General features: G+C 40.3%; 1 protein-coding gene and 1 long non-coding RNA gene across 5 annotated transcripts in view; one reads left to right on the top strand and one right to left on the bottom strand.

The window, feature by feature from the left end:
• Positions 1-5414, bottom strand: part of LOC122560119 — a 181457-nt gene extending 176043 nt beyond the window's left edge. For both annotated transcript variants that reach the window (XR_006314646.1, XR_006314647.1), the window contains exon 1: positions 5314-5414. This is a non-coding gene — a long non-coding RNA (uncharacterized LOC122560119). The remainder of the gene's footprint in view (positions 1-5313) is intronic.
• The window catches only part of kcnb1 (potassium voltage-gated channel, Shab-related subfamily, member 1), a 360002-nt gene that overhangs the window by 200512 nt on the left and 147381 nt on the right, over positions 1-12109 (top strand). The gene's annotated exons all lie outside the window — the stretch shown is intronic.

Genomic DNA, 12109 nt, shown 5'->3' with positions numbered 1-12109 from the left:
GCCCTTCTTCAGGAATGAGGAAGGTTTGTCCAGCAGGCTAAGATAAAAGGTAGGGGGGAGGGACTTGGGGGAGGGGCGTCGGAAATGTGATAGGTGGAAAGAGGTCAAGGTGAGGGTGATAGGTCAGACTGGGGTGTGGGCGGAGAGGTCAGAAAGAAGATTGCAGGTTCGGAAGGCGGTGCTGAGTTCGATGGATTTGACTGATGATGTGTTGCATCCTCTGCAACCTCCTCTATATTGGGGATGTGGCCTCCTCTATATTGGGGAGACAGGCCGCCTACTTGCGGAGTGTTTCAGAGAACACCTCTGGGACACCCGGACCAACCAACCCAACCACCCTGTGGCTCAACACTTCAACTCCCCCTCCCACTCCACCAAGGATATGCAGGTCTTTGGACTCCTCCATCGCCAGACCGCAACAACACGACGGTTGGAGGAAGAGCGCCTCATCTTCCGCCTAGGAACCCTCCAACCACAAGGGATGAACCCGGATTTCACCAGTTTCCTCATTACCCCTCCCCCCACCTTGTCTCAGTCAAATCCCTCAAATTCAGCATCGCCTTCCTAACCTGCAATCTTCTTCCTGACCTCTCCGCCCCCACCCCACTCTGACCTATCACCCTCACCTTGACCTCTTTCCACCTATCGCATTTCCAACACCCCTCCTCCAAGTCCCTCCTCCCTACCTTTTATCTTAGCCTGCTGGACAAACTTTCCTCTTTCCTGAAGAAGGGCTTATGCCCGAAACGTCGATTCTCCTGATCCCTGGATGCTGCCTGACCTGCTGCGCTGTTCCAGCAACACATTTTCAGCTGTGAGGCAGCACTGCTAACCACTGAGACACCATGCCGCCCCTTTACCATTTCAGAATGTTTCACAGCCAACGAGATAATTTCAAAGTACATACATTGACATAATGTAGACAAATCAGCAACCCAATTGCCTACACTGAGAAAATAACCAACTTATCTGTGGTTAGCAGTGGTTATTGAGGGATGAATGTTGGTTGGGACATCAAAAAAAATCCTCTGCCCTTCTTTAAACAGTTCTTTGAGCCCTCTATCTAAGAGGGCACCTTGATTCCATGTCACTTCCAAAAGATGCACTTCCATCAGTGCAGCATTCTGTCAATAGCACACTGATTATGCATTCAAGGCTTGAGATTTGAACCTTCAAACTCAAAGGTGAGAGTTCTCTCACTGAATCAGGATTCATATCTGTTTGCTACAATTTGGATCTTTGTATATGTTTTGTACCCTTATACAATAATGCTTTTGTTAGACTTCTTAAATAATTTTAATTTTTATCATAACTTTTCAGGAAAACTAATGCCAAGCTGTGCTTGAAGCAAATTCTATGCAGTATTTTGTGGTTGAGGCAATACAAAATGGGTGACAAAAGTGCAGGTTCAGCAGACAGCAAATTATTCTATAGATTGTGGTACCTAAAGATGGCCATTTCAGTTTGCTACATAGATGAGTTGATCATTTTCAAGTGGCAAAATCCAAATAATTCTGAACCATGTACCTTTGAGAGGAATTCCGTGGAACATCGTTAATCTCTTTGTGTAAAATACAAGTGCCACAGGAAAATACTTGACTAATATCCATACACCGGCCTCAAAACATCTAATAATATCATTCCTTCATGTTGATAGCATGAATGTTGGACATATGTAGTGTTGTTGACAGATTTTATACAATATACACTAAATTAACCTTTTCCTACCATGCTCACATATGTTTAGCAGTAAAATACCCTCATTAGGATCCTGTAAATAAGCCAGTCATTGCATAAGGAAAGGTTCATTCAGAAACTGATTTTATCACTCACAATCTCTGTTAATAGAGATATGATTTAGCATGCCTTGTCAAAAAGGTAGGGGAGAATGTTGTCTTCATATCATGTTTGCTGAAGCTACTGCAGATAATTTCATATGCAGAGCTTGAGAAGCATATGATTAAGAGAGTATAACACATAGCAGGTGTACTGTACAGGGAAGAAACCACCTCAGGCAGATCTACCACAACGGGATATAGCCACATGAACTATATACAGGAGCTTTGAATAAATGTCCTGAGGTTCAGTGAGAGCACAGTGTGTTAGATGCTTCATTGGTCCACAATGATCCATAGAAGTAGTCAACCATCTGTCATGCAGTAACTGTAGAGAAAGTCCCTTCTTCATTTTATGTATGAGGGTGCTTCCAGCCTTTGACCCAAAAGCAACTTCTATGTGACATATTGCTCCATCAGAGGTATTAACTGAAGTTCCAAATTGCCTCGGGACCTATCTAAGTAAACAGCCAAAACCAAAACAGAAACAAAAGGGGAGTTTGGTAAACTCTTTGCCAAGTTCAAAGATATTTCTAACTGCACATGCAAAGTGAGTTGTTCATCTAATAACACTTCTGTGATATACCTATTTACAGAACTATAAGATATGATTCAACAATCGTCCATTACCAGTGAGGATTAATGTTCCCCAGTGTGGTAATTGCAAATAGCAATTTTCCATGCATTAACTTAATGGGTGTACAGGTATTACTCCCCACTGGGATCAGCATGTTGCAAAACAGCCCTGAAATAATGTGTAACCACTGAAAACAAAATACAGAGCAAGTCAGGTTTCTCAGGGTGCTACACTTTGAGTCAATCAAAACTCTTAGTATCAGAAAATAAGAGGATATGGTTACTCAAAACTACGCGCTGTGTTATCACCATTTCTGATGATGTTTCTACATGTCAATGACACTAAGAGGATATTGCTTTTAGCAAGCTAATGTAGACACAGTGGAATGTTATACAGACCTGAACAACATGGGTGCTACAGTGACAAATATGGCAGAATCGTGTGAGAAATCAAGCTAGCTCAACATCAGGAATAACTTTGCTGTAACCTTTTAAGGAGGCATGTTTCATGGTAGACAGCAGCAAGTTGGTTATTGTTTGTTAACGATTTTAATCTACAGCTTCATATACTACCACCCACTACAAGCAAAGTAGATGCTGACAGACCTCAACCTGGAAGTCAGAGCAGACACCTCATAACTTCAACCCACTACTTGCTCCGAACGATCTCCATGTTGGACAGCAGGCACAAACATTCCAGGGCATGGATCTCACATCCATGGACATTAGCATCTGCCCTGTGCCAGCCTCTAAGAAGCCTCACTGCACAACTCACCAAGATACTCATAGAATCTTGGCCTTTTTGCACCTTGTTCCCTCAGTCAGAGATACCAGGCTCACCATGCTGCAGTATTACCTTGCCATTGAGTGCAGGCAATCAAAGCAGCAAACTTGTCAATGTTGTCAGCAGTTTTGGTGAAGTCAAGTGAGACAGTGTTCAGTCAGGGGATTCTGGCACAGTAGGTCAAGGCCAACCTCCAATAGGAGTTGAAGGATCTGGACGGTCAATCAGCCAATCAGTCAGAGTCAGGATCTTCTCGTTATTAGGGATTAGCAGCCGAATTTTAGCCCACTTTTTTCTGCCCTATTGTGTGGATATTTTCCTCCAAGAATGAAAGAGAGGCACGTATAAGAGGAATGGCACAGCTCATGATTTGATTCAGATGGGGGAATGTCCCAAGCAGGTGAGTGGGCCAGGCAGTGGACATGCAGGGTTCATGGCATGGGGCTTTGAGGAAGACAATAGTGAGTGAGTGAGAGGAGATGCTGCAGGCAATTGTGAAAGTGGTGGAGCATGAGCCTTGGTGGAACATTGGTGCAGCAGCAGAGATAGAGTGAGTGTGAGAGACCTAAGAGAAGATGGTGTCACTTATGCCAGTGGAGCGAAGAAGGTTATTGACCTTCTTCCCACTCTGCATTGCATTCCTCCAAATGGTTGAGGCTGTATTGACAACCTCAACTGTCAATTAGCTTACTGGTGGCAACCTCAGATAAGGCTGGGGATTGTCTAGTATCATGCCAGTCCTGAGGGTAGTGGTCAACATACCTCTGTACTCCCCTGTCCATCAGGACCTCCAGATCCCTGCCCACAAAGGGAAGATACCAGTTTTTTCTTCTATTCCATGTCCTGGCCACATGTAAGGAATCATGGAGGGCAGCTCCAGACTCAGTGTCCAGGTAGGCAACATGTGCTAGGCATGCTGATCCATACCTGGATATCTTGGCAATGGCGAGTTTTTGAGGGTATGGTAAGTGGTAGATTGGGATGGAATCAAACGATAGAGGTGGGGAAGGTAGTTTATAAGGCAAGTTTGATTCGATACAATGAGAGATCTTGCTAAGCCTCACAGAAAGAAACGCTCTATGTTATTCAACGACACTGATGCTTAATCAAAAAAAATTAAGAATCAGCAGAACGTACTTAATAGACTGTTTCTATATTGCTAATCTTTGATAATTACAATGAATTTTAATCCAGAGACCTGTCGTTTCAACTAACTAATCAAGTAGCTTTTTATTAGCATCTTTTATGGGTGTTTATAATCAACATCTGATTGTAATTATGAATCAATGTGCAGCAGTCATCAACCTAATCTAGGTTAAGCCAAGTATAACCATACTTGGTTATGTGGTTCAATGAGTAACATGACTGACTGATGATGGTTTCAAAATAGATAATTCAGGGCTACAAAGGCTGTTGAATGTTTACAAAAAATCGGTTAGCTATCGTTAAATTATATATGCGATTTGAATCACTGGTAAATAGAAAAGTCCAATGGTTATTGTACAATGAGAGTTCACCAGCAGTGAACCAGCAGTTATAGTTATGGATAAAGATTTGAAATTTGGGAGCTTTTCTCCACTTCAGCAAACAATACACTGAAAAATTCTAGCAAAGCTTTTCAAATGAAATATTTTGAGGATAAGAAAGATTGGGCAGAGCTAAATGATTTTAAAGTTGGGTCCATCTAATGACTGGAGGATCAGTAGGAACCCAGCCGTCCCTATTCCACCCCTCACTAACTTGATTTAATGTCAATCAGACATTTTCTTGGTTGGCAACTTCCTTGACACCCACAGAGGAAATACCTACCTCCAAAAGCTTGCAGCACATTACAGGCCACAACATGTCAGTATCATCAACAACACTGGGAATAGTGGTCACTGCCAGTCCTGAAGAAGAAACAGGCTGAAGATCATTCCTGAAGATATGTGAGGCAGTATTGTGAGGGCCTGTCTTGGAGGCTCCTGCAGTGTTGGGGAGAGGAATTTAGATTAAAGGGCAAGATGGAGTTTTCTAACAAAGACAGTCCTTGCTGCAGATTGACCTCTATCTTCATGGGCTACCCAAGTGTGAAGCATCCCAGTCAAGCATGCCACAGTCATACCTGCAAGTATTTACCTGGTTAGTTGTCCATATGGTGTGGTCCCCACCAATGACAGTGGCAAGAGGCCTTTAACTGGCCCTTAAATAGGCAAGGCTTCCTTAGCTCCTTATTGTCCAGACCTAAATGGGAGAAGTCAGGAAGGCAATCAGGTCTCTGCTGAATACATTCTTTTTCTGTACCTTCCTGCCCAATTAGAATTAGAATCCCTACAGTGTGGAAACAGACCCTTTGGCCCAACATATCCACTCTGACCCTCTGAAGAGTAACCCACCCAGACCCATTCCCCTTCCCTATTACTCTACATTTATCCAAACTAATGCACCTAACCTACACATCCCTGAACACTATGGACAATTTAGCATGGCCAATCCACCCTAACCTGCACATCTTTGGACTGTGGGGGGAAACCAGACCCCTGGAGGAAACCCACACAGACATGAGGAGAATGTGCAAACTCCACACAGATTGTTGCCTGAGGCTGGAAGTGAACCTGGGTCCCTGGCACTGTGAGCCACCGTGCCGCCCCACATTTGGCCTCCAATCCGCTGACAAGGGAATCAATAAATTCTACCCAATGTTTTCACTAATTGGTGAATCAATAACAAGAGGCTTCTAGACTTAAAACTAGAAAATAAAAATGAGAATAAGTGCAGCAAAACAGAGTTGTTTAGCCTTAGTTTAATTAGTGAAATGGGCTGAATGACGTCCTCCTGTACAGGAGATCCTACGATAACAATAATTTCTAAATTAGAGTGTGCTGTTTATAAAGTTAACAAAATGTTCAAATACATTCAATGAGTTGGATGACCTACTTCTGTTCCCAAAGCCTTTCATGCAATTTGATTCTTCCCCAGCGTATTCCCTGGCTTGAGGCTGCAATATTATGTTTATTAACTATCGATGTGCATCATCCATTTTAATCAAGTAGTGCTTACTCATCGTTAGTTAAAACTCAATCACCATAAAGAATGAAATTCATATTAGTTCATTTCTAATCACAGTACTCAGGATGTACAAACAAGTGTGATGTAGGCTTTGAACAATGTAGGAAGAAATAGGATGGACCTTCCTTTTTTAGCTAAATGCAGTTGGATTGAGTTTTTGCCCTGAGGCTTGGTGAGTTTCTCACATTATCTCATCAAACTCACCTCATTAACCGCCCAAAGTGTCCCTCTTGTCCACTTTTAAGATCCATCTTAACACACACTGTTCCCAGAACAACTTGCCACTGCCAGGATATCCCAGAATTGACCAGCATTCCCAGCACCAGTGCCATTTTCATTTTGCACACAGACAAATACTGTCAAAAATCACACAACGCCAGGTTATAGTCCAACAGGTTTAATTGGAAGCACACTAGCTTTCGGAGCGACGCTCCTTCAACAGGTGATTGTGGAGGGCTCGATCGTAACACAGAGTTTATAGCAAAAATTTGCAGTGTGATGTAACTGAAATTATACATTGAAGAATTGATTGTCTGTTAAGCCTTTCGTCTGTTAGAATACAGTGATGGTTTCACTTTTTTCATGTGTAAATCGCAAAACCCTTTTTTTTAAAGTTGCATTCTCGGGTTAGCTGTTAACAAGAGTTTTACATAACAGAGTTTTACATAAATTCATGCAGTTTTATCTGTTATCTCACTTTTTAGATTAGAATCAATCTAAACATCAGGTCATAGACAGAGAACACAGGGGGCTAACACCTTCAACATATTGTCTAGCTATCACCATTGTTAACAGCTAACCCGAGAATGCAACTTAAAAAAAAAGGGTTTTGTGATTTACACATGAAAGAAGTGAAACCATCACTGTATTCTAACAGACGAAAGGCTTAACAGACAATCAATTCTTCAATGTATAATTTCAGTTACATCACACTGCAAATTTTTGCTGTAAATTCTGTGTTACGATCAAGCCCTCCACAATCACCTGATGAAGGAGCATCGCTCTGAAGGCTAGTGTGCTTCCAATTAAACCTGTTGGACGAAAACCTGGTGTTGTGGGATTTTAACTTTGTACACCCCAGTCCAACACCGGCATCTCCGAATCATGACAAATACTATCAGTCTGGAGCTGGCCTGCACAATTCCTAAAATTTGCTCTGGACATGGCAGACTAAGGAAATTGGCATCCTGCATGATGGCCAGGGAATGGAGGCTCTGCTGGACAGTGGGGTGCAGAAGAGGGATGCCTTTTATCCCCACGCCAGCAGAGGAGGTCATGACACCAGCCAATGTCAGTCTGGTCCGAAGTTGCTACACAGGTCAGTGCAGCCCCAGTATTCTGAAGGAATGCACAACACGGTAGGAAGAAAATCAACAACCTTTTACTCTTCGCCAGTCTATGTGCCAACATCATCTTTCCAATACCTCGCAATCACTCCACCTCAGCTCTGTATCCACAATACACCAAGTTTCATGTTCCATCATTTTCACTATTATCTGCATCATCTTCCCTCACTTGCTGTCACCCATCCTAACCCCTGACACCACTAACCTTGCATGCCCTCTGCACTTCCCACTCATTCAATCAAGACACATCTTCATCCTGCACAAACAGTGGCAACAGTGCCACCCATCTTGATTGCCCTTAATAACTGCCTCTCTCTCATACCAGGAAGGAAACTGCGACTTTGAATGCTGGTACACCTTAACCTCTTTCAACTAAATATTGGAATTCAAAACCTTTTTATTCAGCCCCTGTTGGAAATGACCAATGTCCTTGGCCAATCTCTCAAGATTAATCAAACTGTTCTATTGTTCCATGTTCCATCATCAAATGCTACCTGCTCCAATTTCCTGCCTGGCATTAAGACCTGAATGAGGCAAAATTTCAGAATCAAGTTCACACTCTTTGATTCAATGCCTTGACGTCTTGAACTTCATTTACCACTTCAAATTTTGTCTAATTCTGAAGAATCTTGAAGCACCACTCAGAATTTATGCTAAGCTTGCTTCTCACAATTTTCCATTAGATATCATCAGTTTTCCCCATCATTATACCTTTATATATCTCCAAGAATTGATTTCAAGCTGCTCATCATAACTTTTAACTCTCTGCCAGGGCTCACTGCTGCTTACTTTAGTCATGTCCACCAACTTTACATTCTAATATACAACGACCATACTGATTCATTCAATATTCTAGTTCCCTCTGCTCCACCATTTTGAATGAGTCATCCTACTTTCTGTGACTTGCTCCTTTTCCCCCGATCCTCATTTTGTGCTGGTTATTTGCGCCACCTATAAGAATTATTTCAGACATCTTTCTACAGGGAGTGTCATAGAAAAATTTACAAATTCCTGTTATCAGACCCTTAATGTTTGTAACATTTAAAGGTTATATTGCCTCAAGGCCTGCTGTGTTCCTGATTTCATAACTAGGGTATGTTTGAAATGGTAATAGTACCAAAAATAATCCCAAATGTTTCAGTATTACATAAACCACTAACATCTCAAAAAGATTGCAAGTGAAGCAGTGTCCTCGAAATTATGATGATTTAACAAGTGAACACTTAACATACTTCTGTAACTCCTCTTAATTGAAATAGTAACCTGTTTTATCTTCATTAAAATAGTAAATAGAAAAATATCATACAAACATGATAAACATTTATCCATTCATCACAATTGATAATTTCTAGTCTCATTTGTGGTAATTTCTTATCACTTTTAATAAGATCATTTATAATGCATTGTGGTTTTAACAATACTTTTTCACCAAACTTATTTCATATTTCCTGAGTCAATTGTTCATTTTTTGTTAAATGTGGTGTACAGTTAATCAGCCATATGCACAAAATGCAACCTAAGAATAGAAGCCACTTAATAGTTGAGATAAAAGTGTTTCATCAGATTTTCACTCTCTCTTATATAATCCTGTGGCTTTTTTATATGTTGAGAACTATCTTTCTATAATTGATAAATTTATAAAACGTCTAATGAATTTTCACCAACTTCTCATCAGGATCTTTATTCTGTTTAAGAACAAACCCAGACAGTACAAATTGTTGAGCTGACCTTGTGTCTCTGATCACTCACCTTACTACCTCAGTATATCTTATATTTAATTTTTTTAAAAATATACACAATATATTTATCGCTAATATGCTACAGGAATTAAGTATTGTGAACAGTAATAATTTCATAATATGTCAAAAATAGTCACCAATTTCACAATATCCAACCAAATAATTTAGACACAATGTATAAATTATAATAAAAGGAACATTGCATGTCAGGGTGTAAACTTTCCAATTGAATCTCTTGAAGTGTACAAACTGACTATCAAGTTTATCCTTCTAGTACATTGGCTATCCTAATGAATCCCAGACCCATTAACTCTTTTTGTATCAAATCATCTTTTAGATTTATTAAGGCAAAAATGTTGTGGATTCACTGGCATTTAATCATACTAATTACAGAAGTAGGCCATGATTTTCGTAATATTTTTGTCTGAAGTACAGAGTCTTTCTGAGGATGAGTTGGAAATTGGTCTCAGGTTGATCGACTGCTTTGGGGAAGGACATAAGGTTTAAAGTGGTTTCTGCCTGTGCAATGCTAGCTGTCAGCAACAAACTGCTTTACTTCCATGTGGTGTTACTATGTCAGCACAGCACCATGTTAGAGTATCATACCCAGTTTCCCAGCAACACCAAGTTGAATCACATCAAAAAACTAATGTGTCTCAAGAGAGTAACAGTCCCTTAACTTGCCCATTGAAGCTCCATCAAATCACTTCTCATATACAACATCATCCCTTCAGCCCATAGAAAGTTATACTTTTTCAATACAGTAACAAGGCACAGAAAGTTATGGACCAAGTGTTGGAAAATGGGATTTGAGTAGTTAGGTTGTTGTTTTTGAACAGCACAACTCAATCGGCAAGAGTTGTGCTGTTCTTTTTCTATATTGTAGACTTCTAGGACTTCATGTCTTGAACTCTGGCTCTAAAAGGCTGACCGGGTATTGCACTGATATCAACAATAAATTCTCAATGGGACTTAAACTTTGCCAAGTCACCTATCTCAGTTAGAGTGGAAACAATCAGATGTGCTTCCTGGTCATTGGTAACAAGTCATTCATCGCATCTTCAGATGGTAAATTTTAATACTTGGCCAGTTTGCTAAGAGGTTTGTTTCAGAACTGCCAAGCTGAGATGAACAATCAAGTGCAATATTGGGCAGAGATGATAAAAGGACAAAAATTGGTGCAAAATAAACTTATTAAAATTTGCTGCAATAGCCTGCAAAGTGATTATTGCATTTAGATTAAATAACCTACACTATGAAGTAAGCAAATTAAAAGCACATTATATTTTTATTTGAATCATCATCTCTTGATATACTGAAGTTAAACTTTATTAAATTGATAGATCTTCTAATAAGCACAGGATGTACAGATCAGTGTGTACTGACTTATTGACTGGAAATTCTTGATTGAATATTTCATCCAGAACCATATTAATCATGTAATTTTTGGTTGGAATTGCATGTTTATAAACAGCTCAATAATAACTTGGATTTATTTTTTCTACGACCTTTAATAATGAAAACAAGAACAGTAAATAAAATTTATATGATATGCAAGTACTGTTTTACAGAATAACATATTCAAATGTTGAAGAGTGTCATTGCTTATCATATTTGAAGTTTTCTTTCAATTGTAGATCATAAATGAAGGGATGACATCCATAGTTCAGGCTAATACAAAAATTTGCAAGTAGAAGAGAAACCCTTTGGCTGTTCATTGAAGTTGTTGGTGGGGGAATCACAATATGGGGCTGGATTTTACAAGCGGTAGAGTTTTTTGCTTGTCTTTATCCCCTCCCCATTAGAAAGGTTAGTCACAAAACAATCATCTTTATAAAGGCTAGCCTGAAGTGTGAGGCCTCAATGAAAAGAGAGTAAAGAATGCCACCTGTCAGTGAGAGCAAATCCCACCCTTGAGAGCTGCTGAAAAGTCTCTGAAAAACTGGTGGCAGTTCAAGAGGTGCCAAAAGAATGCAAACTCAGTAGTGGCTGCTACTGCAGTCTCACAATGAAGAGTGTGATGAATCCCTAACTTGTGTAAGTCTGGGAATTTTGGAAAGGGAGGCATCAGGCACTCTGTGGAGTGTGAGGGAGGTGGATGTGAAAGTTTTGGAATCCAGACAGGAACGCACAAAAAAAATTATCATCTTGTGGACATGCTCTATGCACACAACGCACACTAGAAAGATATGTTCCTCATCAATCTCGCTTTTTCAGATGGGAAAAAAAAGACACCCCATTCTCACCCACCTGCCAAAGCAAATTGCATTATGGTGTAGCCAATGTAATATTTGAATCAATTGACTCATTAACAAGCTCAATTGCCCATTTTTTAAACACAAAAAGGATTTTTAAAAATTGTTTTTAGTCAACTTGCTCAGAGATATTATGACATGCCTCTGGAGCAGGTGGAACTTGAAGCCAGGACCCCTGGCTCAGAAAGAATGATGCTGCCACTACACCACAAGAGTCCATTGTGATGGCAGGAGGCTGCCAATTATAGTGGCCTCTCACCTACTGTATTGTAGGAAACTGGTGTGTTGATGTTGGGTTCACAGCCCATGTGCTGACTGAAAGCATCATGATTTATAAATATAGAATCCTAGCCATGGTGGTTGAAGGTTCTATTGCGAAAAAAAAAGCAAGAATGTAAACCCTGAAAGAAGAAATTGAATATAAACATCAGCAAGAAGATGGACAAAACTGGATAATGAACAAAGGAGCTCATTGATTTGGACAAGTAACAAAAGTTAAACAGGGCAGAGACTTGGGAATCCCTGA

Source organism: Chiloscyllium plagiosum, chromosome 20 (assembly GCF_004010195.1).
Source record: "Chiloscyllium plagiosum isolate BGI_BamShark_2017 chromosome 20, ASM401019v2, whole genome shotgun sequence".
Lineage (NCBI taxonomy): Eukaryota > Metazoa > Chordata > Chondrichthyes > Orectolobiformes > Hemiscylliidae > Chiloscyllium > Chiloscyllium plagiosum.
Note: the sequence above shows the minus strand (reverse complement) of the source record. Positions and strands in the feature narration are given on the sequence as shown.